The 17,340-nt window shown below is 50.3% G+C and overlaps 1 protein-coding gene across 2 annotated transcripts in view; it reads right to left on the bottom strand.

Annotated features, from left to right (window-relative positions):
* The window catches only part of CHD7 (chromodomain helicase DNA binding protein 7), a 794,978-nt gene that overhangs the window by 231,606 nt on the left and 546,032 nt on the right, over positions 1 to 17,340 (bottom strand). The gene's annotated exons all lie outside the window — the stretch shown is intronic.

Below are 17,340 nucleotides of genomic sequence, written 5' to 3'. Positions count from 1 at the left end.
CCCCTTAGCCCGGGAAGAAGTACGGGACCTCCCTGAGGTAGAGTTCAGCTGGAAAACTGACCATTTCAGATATCTCGGCATGCAAGTGACACACAGGTCAGAGACCAATATGCACTAAACATAAGAGCAGTCATCGCAAACCTGAAGGAGTCAATTTGTTTTTGGAATAGACTTCCCCTTTCCATTATGGAATGAGTTGCACTGGCCAGAATGATCATGCTACCTCAGTGCTTTTATGAACTACAAAACACATTCTGCCACATCCTGACCTCTACGTTTGCTACATTAAATAAATTACTGGTATCGCTAGTATGGGCCGACAGCCGGAGCAGGGTGAATTTAGATGTAATTAAATTGGAAATGGAATTAGGGGGATAAGGACTCCCTGATTTTAGGCACTACTATTTCACTGATTTTATCACATTATGCCGCACAATGATTCATGGAGAGACAACACGGAAAAAGCATTGCTAGCAGACCAGCAGAGAGGCTCAGACTTACCAAGGTACACCAATGATGGGCACATGGGTCCCCAGTACATGTCCATTTATAATCCGACATGTGGCGGTGGACTGGGAGCAGACGGTCTCTCTTGTTATTCGCAGGGCACCATACAACAAGCTCACTCCCTCTACAATGGTTGCAGGGGTTCTATGAAATCCAACCAGTCATGGATGTATCCAAATGGTATGAGAGGGGAGGAGGGGGGATATGTACGACAACTGGGGACTTCTATGCGAATGGGACATTTCTGATATTTGGTGAAGCGAGAATATGGTACCAAATTCCGGAAGGTCATTTTATTCAATGCAGCAAAATGTACACAGTACGCAAATTATGGCCGCCTTTTCCAGATGAGATGACAGTCACACACACTAGCATTGCTGCTCAACCTGGGGTCTACTAAAGGCCTTTAAAGAAGACCCCACAGTTGATACATCTCTGATAAAAGGCTGATGGTCTGGGGACCTACTGATTCCCCTTACGGAAGAGGAATGGAAAAAAGTATTTGCATAGGTGCGGGAGGTGCCCGAAATGCCAGGTTTAAACGGATTATATTTCACTACATACACCGTACTTACCTGGCACCTCAGAGGCTTGCCAGTTTTAGCCCGGAAAGCCCTTCCCTCTGCACAGACCCAGCAACTTTCCTGCGCATGACTTGGTCATGTATCCAATTACAGCGATACTGGCGTCAGGTAATCCAGATGTTACGCACTGTTACAGCTGTCAAAATAGAAGCGTCCAATAAACATTGCCTGCTGGGGATACTCCCGACCCCCAAAAAAGGAACACTAACACGGTGTAAATTTGCACTGCTAGGTGTAGTTTTAGCAAAACTATGCATTGCAATACATTGGACTCAAACCCTCCCCCCAAGATTGGACAAATAGCAAACAGACATACGAGAATGGGGCATGGCGGAAGAAAGCCGCCTAAAAACAGTACGCACTGACGAGAATGCAGAACGAGAGGTAGAAGTCTGGGGCTACAGGCAGGTAGGACTGCAAAGACCCGACCCCTCCCGCACCCCAAGAATGTGACTCGGATGAAACACAGCAAAATTTCCCCCCGCCACACACCGAGACTAAACAGTCAGGCCCCACACACATAGGATAGACAGCTATCGCCCGAGCGATGAGGACCCCCTCTGGCTTGAATCCAGAAATTGAGCCATGTTGGTCTTCGCTCGGTCACTCCTATCATCATCAGTCTGCTAGATGTTTCTGCAGCATCCAATGCCGATTTTAGGCATGTGTTCGGCATTCTTTTGCCCTCTTCTCCCAGGTTAGCTGCTTTTTGTTGGTACTGGTCTGGTAGACGCTTTAGGAGTTGCCCCACTTCTTCCCAGTGTTGGTATGCATGCCTGTTGATCAGGGTGTTGGAGTTTGCGATGCGCCAATGGATTGCCGCATTTCTCTCCACCTTTCTCCCTGTGAGATCCACCCTCCTATTCTCCTTGTCTGGAGGTGGTCCGGGATTAGTGGGCACATTGGCCCTCTTCCTAGCCGTTGCTGCAATAATGGAGTCGGCTGGTACTGACCCTTGGATGTATGCAGCGTGCTTTGATGAATGTTTATACTTCTTCTCCGTTCTTGGAGTCACAGCCTTGCATACTGCTGGTTCCTTAAAGGCTTCTCTTCCTTGACCCAGGACACTAGGGAGCAGGGGAGGAATTGGCTACTAGTTTGTCGAGGCAGTATAGTCTCCAGGAGAAAACATGCCTTGGGCTTCTCCTCTTCCATTTTCACTTCATATGTCTGTGCAGCCTTTTGGAGGACCATATTGTAGATCCATATGGCGACGAGGGACTCGAAGGGTAAGTGTCTACCCCTTCTTCTGGCGATTCGGCGTGGAGATTTTGCCACTCTTGTGCCTCCGAGGACGTAGAGTCCCGGTAGGATTGCTGATCTTCGTTACCTTCGCCCTCGAAATAGTAGACTTTGTCCTTCTGATCCTCGACTGGTTCAGGCGTTTTCTGCGGTTTGGTGTGGTCGTCTTTTCTGACCTAGAGCACGAGTTTCGGTGGGATGATGTATTGGCTTATATTCTCGTCCAAGTCCCTCTTCCGCTGCAGGATGCTCGCCATTTCGGCCTCGAGCCTCCTCTTCTTCATCTCCATCTCGGCGGCATGTTCGGAGTCGAGGGTTGGAGCGCCTCTTAGAGGCCGTCGATGTAGGCCCTTCTTTTCTCAGCGCCGAGGTGTCCTTTTCAAGGGCAACCTTCAACGATCTTGGTTTTTACAAGGCTTTTGCCGATTGGGAGTCCTTTTTGAAGGATCCACTCGGCTGACTATTCTTGGTTGGTGTTGCCTTCGTCCAGTGTTTTGGCGCAATGCTCCCTTTGAGGACTTCGCTTCACTCCTATGAGTGTCGCTCGGGGCTTTAGCTTCACCCTTTCAAGTGTCGCTCGAGTGTTTAGGGGTCGACTCCCTTACCTCCTTCGACGTCTTCTTTTGGACCTAGACGATTGTGCAGTCCTACGGCGATGTTGTCCTTTCCACTGGAGAGTCCCAAGTCTCGGAGCGATGGAGGTAGCCCCTGCACGTTGTGGTTCGCCCTTCTCCGCCTCTCCCTTACTTAGAGGATCTTGGGTGTGAACGACAAGCACGCGTTGCAGTCTTCGCTGCTGTGGTCGAGCGGCAGGCAGAGGTTGCAGACTGGATGCTGGTCCTTCTGAGCGTACTTGTGGTGGCAATTTGTGCAAAACTTGAACGGTGTTTTGTCCATCCCTGTGCTCAGGGAGCCCCCTGCGAGCGCATTCTCAGTCGACGTCGAGATCTTGGTCGAAAACCCTCTCCCTCATCGTCCCGCTTAACTTACCTGTAGTCCGGTGTAGCTGGAAACTTGATTTTCATTGATTTTCTAAAATTTTCTTTAATTCCTCTTCCAAAACTCGGAACGATCCAGACCCAACGGCGGAAAAAATAATCTGAAGATGTTATGTTATTAGTTTGTATGAGCGCGACAGCTGCCCCAGCAAAGAGGCGTCCCGGCGCTAGCGATCAATAAAGGTGGTATAGATGGAGTGGCCAAACAGGGCACGAAGCCCTAAGAAGAGGAGAACAGAAAGGTCTTCACAGCTTTACGAAAAGCAAGCAGATTCTCAATACCGCGGATGGCAACCGGAAGGGAATTCCAGTGCCTGGCTCCCAGCAGCCGAAAAGAGCGTCCACCCATTCGGCAGAGCCTGCTCCTAGGGACAATTGCAAGGTGTTGACCAAGGGAGCGTAGATTGCGTTGCGGGACATAAGGAGCCAAAAGAGGGCGCAAAATGGCCGGGCTCTGAAGCTTGAGAATTTTGAATGCCAGACAAAGTGCCTTAATACGAGATTCCACTGGGAGCCAGTGCAATTTTTTAATCTTAGTTCTGGCAGAGCATCTCCGGGGAAGACCAACCAGGGTCCTTGCAGCCGAGTTCTGAACGCTCTGAAAACGGGCTACTTCAGTTTTGTTGGCACCTAACAGTAAAACGCTGGCATAGTCTAAGCGTGACAAGATGATAGCTTGAACCACAAGCTGACGCATAGCGGGTTCAAAGAAACCCAAGATGGGGCGGAGGCTCCTTAACAGGCCTACACAAGTCGCAGACACTCTCTTGGTGTGGGTCTGGAGGCCCAGAGAGGAATCCATCCAGACACCCAAGTTTTTCACTGAAGCCTTAGGAACAGGCATCAGACCCAAAGAGGGAGGCCACCAGTGCTCGTTCCACAAGGCCGTATTCTTCCCCAACAGCAGAATCTCCGTTTTACCGGCATTCAGCTGGAGACAGTTGTTGGTCATCCAGTGAGCAACTGCAGCTATTCCGTCCCTAAATCTTATAGCAGCGACAGATGGAATCTCAGAGAGTGTGACGACCAGCTGAGTATCATCAGCATATGATACCAGCGTCAAGCCCAACTCTCTGGCAATCGCTGCAAGTGGCTGCACATAAAGATTAAAAAGGGACGGGCTAAGTGCTGAGCCCTGGGGGACACCCTGACCGATATGGTGAGACTTGGACAGGAAAGGAGGGGCAGTAACCCGAAAAGATTTGTCCTGAAGGAATGACCGGAACCATTCTAGGGCACGACCCCTAATACCGAATTCCTCCAGGCGGCAGAGCAGGATCCCGTGCGACACCGTGTCAAAGGCAGCGCTGAGACCAAGCAGGATCAGCGCTGCACTCTGACCGGCGTCGAGGATCTCGGAGGTATTCCATAGTAGCCAACAATGCAGATTCTGTGCTATGGGCCGGTCTGAACCCATTTTGAGATGGGTGCAGGATGTTATTTTGGTGCACAAATTGTTCAAGCACAGAGTTGGCATGGGTTTCAGCGAGTTTAGCCACCCAAGGGAGAAGGGATATTGGCCTAAAATTCTCCGGTTTGGATGGATCTAGCGTCGTTTTTTTTTTTTTTTTTTTTATATAATCGGGGAGACCCAAGCCTGTTTCCAAGCATCATGAACTGTTGCCGTGGAAAAGGACGGGTTAAGAAGAGATCTAAGGGGTAACAGAAAAAAAAAATCAGGGAATACACAAAATTGGGCAGGCCGCATAGGATCTGCTGGGCCAGGATTTAACTTTTTTGCAGATTATAGCCAATTCATCGGCAGTAATCTCAGGGATACAGGCCAGGACCGTTCCCTCAGTACTAAGGCTAGTAAAAGTACAGGACTCAGAAGAGTGCTGCGGAAAGGAGCTATATATAGTGTTTACCTTCTCTACAAAGAAAGTGGCCAGATCCTCACACTGCTGTGCCGAGATGACATTAGAAGATGGAGCTCTACTATTTTGAAGCTCTTGTACAAGTTTGAACAGACATTTGGTGGGGTTGGGGTTGACCTTAATTTCTTCAGCATAAAAAGCGGCACGCACGGAACAGATGGCCTTATGATAAAGTTTCAGCATGGCCAAGTACAGCAGTTTATGCTCATCCCTATATTCACACCTCCATAGGCGTTCAGCTCTTACACTCTTTCCTCAAGGCTCTAAGGGAATCAATATACCAAGGGTGGGATGCGGACCTACGCCCTTTGGTCCATTTGGCAGGGACGAGGTCATCAAGTCCCTTCACAATCCAATCCTGGAAAATGGAATAAGCGGCGTTGACATCTGGCTCATCCCCACCGGGAAACATCCCCAATGTAGACTGGAGACCGTCAGATTTAAGTTTGTGCCACGGTCTTTTGAGGACCCGGTTCAACCCCATGGTTTTGAAAGGTTCCCTGGTCTGCATGGTAGCTTTAATCAGGAAGTGATCCGTTCAACCCATAGATTTAGGGACGTCCACCCTAAGCTCCAAGATATTTGAAAAGAGAGGGTCGAGTATGTGCCCCGATACATGTGTGGGAGTGTGTATAAAAGATTACAATTGAAGGGCCGCTAAATCACTTAAAAGATTCCTGATGGGGGGGCGGAGCTAGCCGGCGTCCATGTAAGACGCGCGAGTGCGGAGCTCCTCACCGGCAACCCGCTAAAATCCTGAAAAACCATCCTGATACTGCCCTGCCGGCACCGACATCAGTGGCAGATCTTTGGACGGGGCTCCTGTCAGTCGGCGGCCCCTTTGCCGTACGGAGATCCGACGCGGCGAACCTTGACACCGAGGCGGACGGAGCGGAAACACCCAGGCCGCGATCCCCGACCTGTCCTGGACGGCAGCCCGGGTTGCGTCACAGTGCGTGCGGCGTGAGTGACCGAGGGGGTCCCGACCACCTGCAGGGGCGCCCGGTCGGACGACTCACTTGTTGCCAGTGCTGTGGGACAGTGGAGCGGGTCGGCTCCAGCCTGGTAACGATAATTTCCTGAGGCAGCGGGAGAAGGCACGGAGTGCACACGCACTAGGGGGAGGCTTTGTAGACATTTGCTTCCCCAATGGCGAGACGCACCACCCGCCGAATCCCGGCGCCACGCACCGCATAGAGAAGGGACACCGGAGGAGCTGTGAGTGACCTGCTCCCCCAACACTGCGGCAAACTAGCTGACCACCAAACGCGGAGACTACTGGGGGCACTGTTAGAGGTGGTTTCCTGCGGAGGGCCATATCTGCATCCCGGAGCGAGCTGCCGCCATCTTGGGTAACAGCCCTGTTGCATGCCACACTGGACAGGGGGATCCCGCGCTGCTGTACTCCCTACTGAACCTGACCACACACCATGAGTGGTGGACTGCGCATCTCTGGGCCTGACAGCCGTATGTCCACTAGAACCACCATGGGGAAAGGTGACAGGACACAGTCCAAGCTGTCGTTTGACGAAGGGGGCCGAGGGGGCGACTCCAGCCACCCCTCCACGCCCTACAACATCCGAGAACTCTCTATGTTCGGAGATACGTGACATGCTAGGGACCATGGAGAAAGGCCTACAAGGCAGCATGTCAGAGATCAGTACCAAACTTGATGCACTGACGTATCGGATGGACCGCATGTCCGAGAGAGTGGACAAACACGCGGAGAGGCTGGACATGGCGGAACGACGGCTTACAGAGGCGGAAGAGGCGCAAACGGAGTGGGATAAGGACCGCAGGCAGTTTGGGCGACTACTCCAAGTCATACAGGATAAGACAGAAGATTTGGAGGCGCGCTCGCGGAGATCCAACCTACGCATCACGGGAGTGGCGGAATCCACTAGCACCGGTAAAATGGAGCTGTTTGTGGAGAAACTCCTTCAGACGCTTTTAGGGGAAGATGTCTTCTCCCCTATGTTCATTATAGAAAGGGCCCATCGCACGTTGGGGCCGAAACCACAACCAGGTCTCCCGCCACGACCAATCATAGCGAAGCTATTAAATTATCGTGATAGAGACTTGGCACTGCGGCTGGCCAGAGAGAAGGGAAAGTTACAGTTCGAGGGCATGAACATCTCCCTCTTCCCGGACTTCACGGCGAGGGTGCAGGAGGAAAGGAAGCGTTTTGCCCCCTACAAGAAGCAGCTGAAAGACCTGGGGCTTGACTACGCCATGCTGTATCCTGCGAGGCTTCGCATCAACAGGCAAGGCCACTCTCACTTTTTCACCGATCCCGCGGAACTCAAGAAATCCTTAAAGGAATGGGAGAAGGACAACCGCAATAATCAGAGGAGTCAGCGGGTTGACATGGATGCCTCGTCCCCATTGGAGGAACAGGAGTAGCCGGACATGTGGGATATGTTGCGGGACTGATGGAGCTGAGCTGCTCGAGGCCTGGGACACGATCGGAGTGGGCCCACTGTGGCAGGCATCTGGGGTGAGATCTATCTGGTTACTACCGGGGTGGTCTGTATGTGTTGTGGTATGGCGGAGAGATACTCAACCGGCTGAGGGTAGGCTCCTCCACATGAGGATCTGACATTATCTGACTGAGAGGACTAGAGCTGGCAGGGTCGACTGCCATTGGCCGGGGGGCGGGGTGGGAGCACGCAAGAGGTCACAAGCCTTGGTATTCCTGCTGAGCCGTTGGCCGGCTAGGTTCCTCTGCCCTTACGCTTTTGGCTTTTGGCCCCCTTGGGGGCTTTTTGGGGTTTTGTAGAATTCATTGTAGAGCAAGGGGGGGAGGTTGGGGGGTGAAGGGACCTGACTGACCTGGTTGGGGATGGTCGGCTGTGGGTGGGTGGGAGGCAGTCTTCTAGTTCGCCTGTTGGGGCTGTTATGTGTGTTGAGTAAGGGTGGTGCAAGGGGAGGGTACTTGTGTGTTCAAAGTTGTGGGGTTGCTCATGGATTGTGGTGTCTGAGCCCCAGGGAGGGGCAATGTGTGACGCTGTGTTTTGCTGCCTCTCCGGTGCTCCCGGTGGGTGCCCCTGCTCAGGGGAACACTACTCAAGCTATCTTTAGACTACCGATGGATCAGTCACGATTGCAATGTCGAATGCCGCCTTGACTGATCCCACCCGCGCCCCACACAATATTAAAATGTTGACATGGAATGTACGGGGCCTAAATGATCACCGCAAGTTGAGGAAAGTCCTTAGTTACCTGCACCGTCACAGGGTTGACCTAGCCCTTCTACAGGAAACCCACTTGCCTTTTCACAGTAAGATGTTACAGACGCGGGGATTGGCGGGACACATAGTGGCGTCTGGCTTCACAACACACTCCCGGGGGGTGCTGATCTGGGTTAGCCCGCCCTCGCAACTGAAATTGATCCCGGTGGCGATGGACACTGAGGGGCGGTATGCCTTAGCCAGATGTGTGGGTAAGGGACTGGACCTTCTAGTTGTTAATGTATACGGCCCTAATTATGACAATCCTGACTTCTATGTTGCCCTGTCCGCACTATGTAGGAAGCACACACAACCTGGGATGTTATGGGGGGGTGACTTCCACTTTGTTTTTGACCCCGAGAAAGACCGCTCCACAGGCCCTGCCCGGAGGCCGGTGGCTTCTGCTGTCTATATGAGAGCCGTTTTAATCAAACTTGACTTGGTTGATGTTTGGAGGGAGAAGCACCCCACAATCGGAGGCTTCACACACTACTCGGCCTTCCATAATGTCCACACTCGTATAGACTACTGGTTGGCGACGTCTTCGGTTCAGCGTAGTATTGGCAGATGCGAGGTGCTACCACGCACCCTCTCTGACCACTCTCCTGTACTAATTCATATCGCTACAGCCCGGAGGGGTATTCCAGCATTTACTTGGAGGTTTCCCCCCTTTGCCCTGTTGGATGAGGTGTTTAGGAGCGGACTGGCGGAGGATATCGAGGGATTCTTTGCTACGAATCTGGGTTCAGTAGACCACTTTTCCACGGTGTGGGAGTCGTTTAAAGTTTTCATTAGAGGCATGGCCATGTCCAAACACTCCAGTACACTACGCACTATTAGGCGAGAGTTAACCTCGATGGAGGCCACATTGGCAGACTTAGAGACTAAACAGCTCAGAGACCCTGGTTCTGACATTGATTCGGAGCTCGCCCCTGTGTTAGCAGAGTACCAGGAGCTGGCGGATAGGGAGGTCCTATACATGGGGAAATATGCCACTGCCCGTGTCTATGGAGAAGGGGACAGGCCGGGCGCCCTTCTGGCCCGTATGGTTCGGGGTTCACGCAAACCTCTAATCGTGGACGAACTGATCACCCCGGAGGGGGATGTGGTCACAGATGAGGAGCAAATTCTAACGACCTTTCGTCAATATTATGCGGACCTCTACCGATCCAAATCCCAAGGGGCGGAGGACGCCATTGACGATTATCTAGGACATATAGAAATGCCCTTCTTGCGAAATTCCGATAGGGAGTTCCTTATGGCCCCCTTTCACGAGGACGAAATTCTGGAAGCCTTGGCAGGCATGAGAGCGGGTAGTGCACCGGGCTCTGACGGGCTCACGGTGGGCTTCTACAAAGCCTTCTCAGGACTTCTACTCCCTCACTTGGTCACCCTCTTCGACGAGATCTGCGAGGATGGGGAAATGCCCCACACTATGCGGGAGGCGTTGCTAGTCACCATTCCGAAACCGGGGAAGCCGCTAAATATGTGAAGTTCGTATAGACCCCTTAGTCTGCTAAATGTAGATGCCAAAATATACGCGAAGGTGCTGGCCAATCGGCTAGCCCTCCTAGTCCCGGACCTGGGGGCCCCTGAACAGTCGGGGTTCGTCCCGTGTAGAAATCTGACGTACAATATACGTACGGTCCTGGGCACCATGCAGCATGTGCGGCAGGAGAATAGCGCGTTGGCGATTTTCCTGGATATAGAAAAAGCGTTCAACTCTGTCGAATGGCCGTTTATGATCCGGGTACTTCGGAAATTGGGCCTGGGCGAACCATTTTTGCAGAGGATTGGAGCGCTGTATCACCGACCAGCGGCCAGACTAAGACTGGGGGATAGAGTGACGGCGTCGATACATATCGGTAGAGGGACGCGGCAAGGCTGCCCCCTATCGCCGCTTCTTTATGCGCTGGTCGCGGAGCCATTGGCTTGCGCTATCCGGGAGTACCACAGTCTGGAGGGGATCAGCTTCCCCACCTATAAGATAGGTATATCCACGTACGCTGATGACACCTTGCTGTACGTACGAGACCCAGAGTCTAACCTGACATCAGTCCTCCGGGAGGTGGTCCGCTTTGGCTCACTCTCGGGGCTGCGCGTAAACTGGGACAAGTCTATCGCATTCCCCCTCACTCCTGTGACACAACCCTTCACTATGGAGTACCCACTGCGGTGGACTACGGACTCGGTACGATACCTGGGCATACAACTGCACACTGACCCGGAAATCCTTGTCCGGGATAACTACGGCGTGGCCTATGCCAAGCTAGTTGAGGACGTGGATACTTGGTGCAGGCTCCCGCTGTCCCTATTGGGCAGAATTGCCATTATGAAGATGATTATTCTACCCCGGTTTCTGTTTCTGTTCACGAATCTACCAGTGGTGCTCTCGAGAGCTTTCTTTAAACAGCTCAAGCAGGTCCTCATTCGGCTGGCCTGGGCCGGCAAGCAGCCCAGAATACGGTGGGCGACATTGATTCTCCCCTGCGAAATGGGGGGCCTGGGGGCCCCAGACATGGAACGTTACTACCGTGTCGCGCAGGCAGCCCACTTGCACTCTTGGGTTCACGGGGACGCGCGTACGCCGCACTTGCTCCTGGAGCGACTCTTTGCAGACCCGCTCCCTCTTCCGGCAACGATCGGCCTCCCATTGGATCGATCGGTCGGGCGTCTTGACTCCCTTAAGGCGACTAACCACGCATGGCATGCTCTGGTGCGTGCCCGCGACTGTGATAGGTTATATTCACCCCTGATGCCGATCGGATGGGCATTGTGGTTGAGACCCCTGAGGGAGAAGGGAGTGGTAGAATCCCTTCGCTCTTTGGGCTTGGAGAAAATGGAGGACCTATTTGCGGAGGGCACACTTAAAACCTGGGGTCAGCTAGATCAGCAGACTGCGAGCCCCACACTGCTTCAGCAATTCCAGTTCCACAGACTGCGCTCGGCTTATCGGGAGGAAATCGGCCTGGATATGAAGGAACCTGAGGAGATCCCAGAACTGTCCTATATTATTAAAACTAAATCTCCGGCTAAACTTCTCTCATCTGTCAACAAGTTAGGTGTGCCACACCAGAGACTAACACCATCCAAAGCCAGAGAGGCATGGCAGGAGGATCTACAATCGCCCATAGATGATGGCATGTGGCGATACTGCTGCTCCAGCACCCGTAAGATCTCGCTTAATGGCAGGCACAGGCTGGTGCATTTTAAGTATCTCCAAAGGGTGTACTATACTCCAGAGCGACTGCACCGCTATGGCCTACGACCCTCGGCGGAATGTGAACGCTGCCGCACTCCGGTTGCCGACTTTTTACACATGGCGTGGCTCTGCCCCGGCGTGCAAGCATTCTGGAATGAGGTGTTTGCGGAGCTTGATCAGATACTAGGCGTAACGCTCCCCAGGTCACCGGCACTGGCGCTACTAGGCTTTTCTAAGCCACTCCCGCCATCCCTTCGCCGACTGGCGTTATTGATTGCCAGGAGAGTAGTGGCATCCTGCTGGATGCGCGGACCGCTGCCCACCGTAGCCAGATGGAAGAGGGATCTGCGGTTTTGCTGTACCCAAACTGAGCTGTATAGTGAGTTGTTGCCACCTAGAAGTAGACCAAAAAACTTCTGGGACCTATATAAGGAATATTTGCGGGAGGGGGAGGAAGGTAGTTCTGACACGTCTGAGGTGGTGGATCTCCAGGACCAAGTTTCAGAGTAAAGGGCTGGACAGACGGAGGATTCCCTTTGGGAAAGGGAGTGAGGTGGTCAACGGGGGGGCGCTGGGACATACACGTAGTTACTTGCATGAGTGGATTTAGCAAGGAGAGTCACTTCAGGGTTGGACACTTGGGGGGTAGTACGGGACATGGTTTTCACACATCACGTTTATCCTAGTGTGGACAGACCTGACGCTCCACGGAACACACAAGGGTGGGTGGGTAGAGTTTGGGGTTGGGGTTAGGGGGGGGTTCTGGACGTTCTTGTTCCACTGTTGACCTAACACAGCAAGAGACCTTTCCTTTGAGTTGTTACCAATGTGTAATCAGTTGTCGTGCTGCGTAGAGTGCTGCCTTAGTTGGGGAGCTCATATCCATGATGCTGAGTCGTGACCCTTGCATATCGCCACCAGGCCCCCGGGATGCCGGTTAACATGGCTGTGTACCATCTTTTGATTGAGGGCTAGTTGTGCTCCAGGTAGCCACGTAATTTATGCTTGCCAATGCATTTGTACCGACACTGAATTTGATGCTAATAAAGGTTTCTTGAATAAAAAAAAAATACAAAAAAAATAAAAAAAAGATTCCTGATGGTATTGTCATGATTCTGGTCAAAATGGAGATTTAAGTCTCCTAGGACAGTAAAATTGGACGGTCCTATTACTAGGGAACTCGCTACCTCTAGTAAAGATTGAATGAACTTTGAGGCAGGTCCCGGGGGCCGATAAATATAAAGTCCAGAGAACGTAAACTGCGGACTAAAAGCTATCTGGAATCTGGCACATTCGCAGTCACAGATGTCAGCTCTAATAAAGGAGCAGGTATATTGCTCCTTGAAAATAACAGCGATCCCACCACCTCGTGTCTCTCTATTAATTAGTTTGATCAAATAGCCATCAGGGAGAGTGAGGTTGGGCAGGCTAGTATCAGCGTCATGTAACAAGGTCCCGCAAACAAAAAGAACATCAGGTGTTTCCTCAAGCAGGAGTGCCTGAATATCTAAATAATGCTTGGCGAGGGACCTCACATTCAGCTGCAGGACGGTCAGCTGAGTAAGCTTATCTGCCCCCGCTCTCTGTCCAACCAAGCCGGGCCGAGGTAGGGCAAAACAGCATGAATCACAAGCAAAGCTCGAATCCCCAACACAAGTCGGCGAGTTATCACAAATCTGGCCGTTATTCAATGAGCGTAGTGTCTGAGCATCATACACTCGGTCTCCCATAGGGTCAGAACCAGGGATTCTGGCGAGAGGCGATGACTTGGCGATGACTGGCGCGGACGGGCTTGCCTTTGGCACGCCCGCTGCGCCGTCGGGGAATGACTCATCTTATAGGTAGAGGAGGGTGGGAGGCAGCCACAACTAGAGCGCCAACCCAGTCTTCCCGGAAAATGGCGTCCACCCGACCCTCGCACCAGCTCCAAATCGGCTGTGCGGGGCAGAATATCGGGTAAGGACGGTGTCAGAGTGCCTAATAATTCTAGTCTGGGCAAACACACAGTGCAAATAAGCAGTATTTAAAATAAGCAATGAGCGAGGAGGTCGTTATAAAAAGTGCAAATAAGCGGCAGAGAAATACTACAGCTCCTGAATAGCTCGCAGCCCCTGGTAACGCTACAGGGGAGAACCAAACAACCACACAATTGATCAACTGATGGCAACCAAATGGAGGTATGTCTACACCCACCTGGGCCACAACAAAAAAACAATAAAAGACTACAATTCCGGTCCCAAACAATAGATGGTGAAATAAGTTGGCAGGGTATGCCCAGACGTGGGTCCCTTGCTCCCTTTGCCACTGGATTCAAACTAGCCTGGCTGAAGAGGGCTGTTAGCCCGAAACCGGTCCCAGGATGCTTGTTTCCGGTCCAGGGAAAAAATGGCTTGGCAGTTCAGGCTTAAGACTGATTTGCATATAGCTGTGTCTGAACTGGGGTGGCAAAGTGAGCTAAAGAATGATGATGGATTCAACCCAGATCTGGGGGTGAGTGTTTGAAAAGTTTCATCACTCCGTCCATCATCTTCTTGTGTTTGCTTATGAATAATTACCCAACCACTAGATTGCGGAATGATGCACAGCATAGTGAATCCAGAAAGATTCACGCAGCAAAACTGGTTTTTCACAATCCATAATTTACAGCCAGGACCAGAAAGAAAAAAGCAATATTAGAAATATTTCCATAAAATCGTTAGACCTACATAAAGTACAACACATTAACAAAGCACAACTATCAGGAAAGCTCTACCATTAATTTTCTGCCAGTAAACCAATTTCCTACCATTCGGCAAACACCTGAACACCTACTTCTTCCAAAAGTACTTAACTCCTAGGCCATTCATGGTCTGCATTTCCTACCTTTTATAACCAGAGGATAGGTAGCCTCCCTTGGTCAAACAATCCTTCACTGTCATGCTGGCTGCCCAAAGGCAATATTTTGCTTAGTATGCTGGTCACCAATTTGCTTTTCTTTTTAAGTGGATCAGCAGGTGATCGAATATAGATTTGGGGAGAGGCAACCAATGTTAGGTGGTAAAAATGTTCATTCGTTTAATACATCTGGCAGCGGCATATACAGCAGTCTATGAAGGCGGCAGTGTAGAGACAGGGGTGAATTCCCTGTGGGAGAGGTTCAGGTGTCTAATGGCCGCTCTGACATATCTTTCAAAGAAGTAGGACTCTGATTTCAACAAAAGGGAAAACTGAGATAATGCTATCTTTTGTTGGCAATGTGTGTCTTCGCACAAGAGGCAATTAAGCAAGCGTGAACTCAAGCGATCTTGTTTTTACAGTGAGCCGACTCACAAATTTGCCCAGCTGCATAGAAGATAACAGTTTAAGCTTACCAATTATTGTGTGCAAAGAGAAGGTATTCTTTTTTCTAGGCAAATCTTTGATATTCAGTTCTACAGGTCAGAAAGGCACGACTTCAGTCATTCTTTGGTGCTGGCAAAGGAGATTCAATTCTGCATCACCAGCAATTGTTGATCGACACCATCAGCCATGCTGAAGTCAAAGAGTAGAATGTAGAGTAGAATGACCAATGATGGTAAAGAAGGGCTGGACACAAGGCATATTTACAGGATATCCACCTATGTATGCATAAAATGAATCTAGGTCTAACTCATTTACAGTCCATGATCATCTTCATACATGCAATGGCTAAATCTATATTAGAAATTTCTAGATGCGGAGGACTAATCGCTGCAGCTGATTCTAGGTCGTCTAAATGGGCATCCTAGATCAAGTAGCTTTTGAGATTTAAAGTGCCAATCTGTACAAGCTCATGACGCTACGAGAGATATGCGATTACCCAATAAAGTACATTGACCATGAACCCTATGCATTGTCAAGAGTCTGATGGTCTGTATCGAAGGCATCAGTGCAGGAACATTCTGGCACTGTAGATTTTGGCAATAGTGCTAGTGATCCAGGAGCTGGATATTCATTGTTCAAGTGCTTAACTGTGACCTGAAACCCGATTGGTGGCGAGGTAGGATGTGATGCTTGTTGACTAGATCTTGCAAGTGGATGGAGACAGCTTCCTCAAGAATAGTTTAAAAAATGGTAACTTTGTAAAGGATTGTGAACTGAGTAGACAATTGTGTTGCTTTCTATTTTTTGTGTGTCTGCTCAGTTTTGAGTGACTCAAGCAAAAACGAGATCTTTGAGTGATGACCTAATCGGCTGCCTTGAGGTGAGCTGTGAGTGCTTCTCCAAAGAACGTCACGATTACTTAGCGGTCTTCATAACCAGTAGTGTTGAGAACTCTGTAATGCTGTTATTATGCAAAAATTGCATGACCACTGGACATGAACCAATCCTTCTGTGCTCAAAAAAATTGTGTTTTATTGAAATAAGTCAGCAGGAAGCATTTCCCCTTATACACATCCTAGAATCACAAAGCAATATAAGTGACTTATCACTTCGCTAATGAAAGGTTTCACTCACAAGAAAATAAAAAGAAGTTGAAAACAGTTGAAAAAAGTATATAAAAAAATATAAAAACTGAGCCAAAAGATATCAGGACCGTAAGGAAGGCCAGCGAATGGAGAACAATGTTAAAGTAGAAAGTAAGCACGAGTAAATCATTAAAAAAGCCAAACCTTTAGAGAGGCTTCATTAAAAGATGAAAGCAAAAACACACAGGGCATTTACGAAAATGTACTGTTTACAAATGTTTGGAAGATGTCAGGCTGTAGAAGTACAATATCTTCTACAGAGGTAAGAGCAAGAACGCAGAACTAAACTGATTATTTTGGATAGATTACAGTTTACACGGGAAGGAGATGGCAACTAAAACCACGAAAATGTTGCAGGAAAATCTGACAAAATAGCTAGAATGTAAAGTGAAATGTACCAATCTCGACCAAAAGCAATCTGGCGCATAAAATGAGTGGTTAATTTCATGTAGGACTAGTTTGACAAGTTAGATGAACCTGCAGTTGATATAGAATGTCCTGCAATGCAAGAAGGAAGTAGGGGTTATTCTGGACTAACGCATTCAGACAGGCTGGAATTGAACTAGGTATCATCAGCCTGGATATTTACCGTGATTTCCTTGACAACATAATCAACAAGGTTTCTAAAACAGGCTGACAAAGAGCAGAGGGGTCACCTTGGGAGAAACTAAGGAAAGCTTTATGTAAGGCAGAAAGACATACACCCACTCATCGTGATCCCCAGGCAACTGGTACCACCTGCTACTGGGCCCAACAGGAATTAAAAGTAACAATGGTATAATGCAGCTCACCTACTCAAAGCTTGCAAAATGCCAGTGTTAAAACAAAGACTACAAATTAGTAATAGTTAAAAAAATTTCAAGGGCAACCTTAGTGTCTGTACTCCCAGGTGCTGAAATGTTGATGCTGTGTTCCTGTACCACTTGTAAAGAGGACCACAGAAGTAGCAAATTGTCACAGAACCCCTTCCCAGCGGCGCGACTTTCGCCACGGTGTGGGGTGTAAATAGGGGGTGTAACCCCTTGCGTGTTCAGGACGGCCCCGGACAGCCTACGTCACGCTGGGCGTGTGCGCAGGACGGCCAGGGGCCATCCAAACTCCACCCACTAATTAATTCTCCAGCGCAGGCGCGGAATACGCGCCACGCTGGGGAATCAGTGGCGTTCGGATGGCCAGGAGCCGTCCTAAGCACATGCCCAGCGTGACATAGGACGGCCGGGGGCGGTCTTGAGCA

Source organism: Lissotriton vulgaris, chromosome 4_1, assembly GCF_964263255.1.
Source record: "Lissotriton vulgaris chromosome 4_1, aLisVul1.2, whole genome shotgun sequence".
NCBI classification, from domain to species: Eukaryota; Metazoa; Chordata; class Amphibia; order Caudata; family Salamandridae; genus Lissotriton; species Lissotriton vulgaris.
This window is presented reverse-complemented; position numbering and strand designations above follow the sequence as displayed.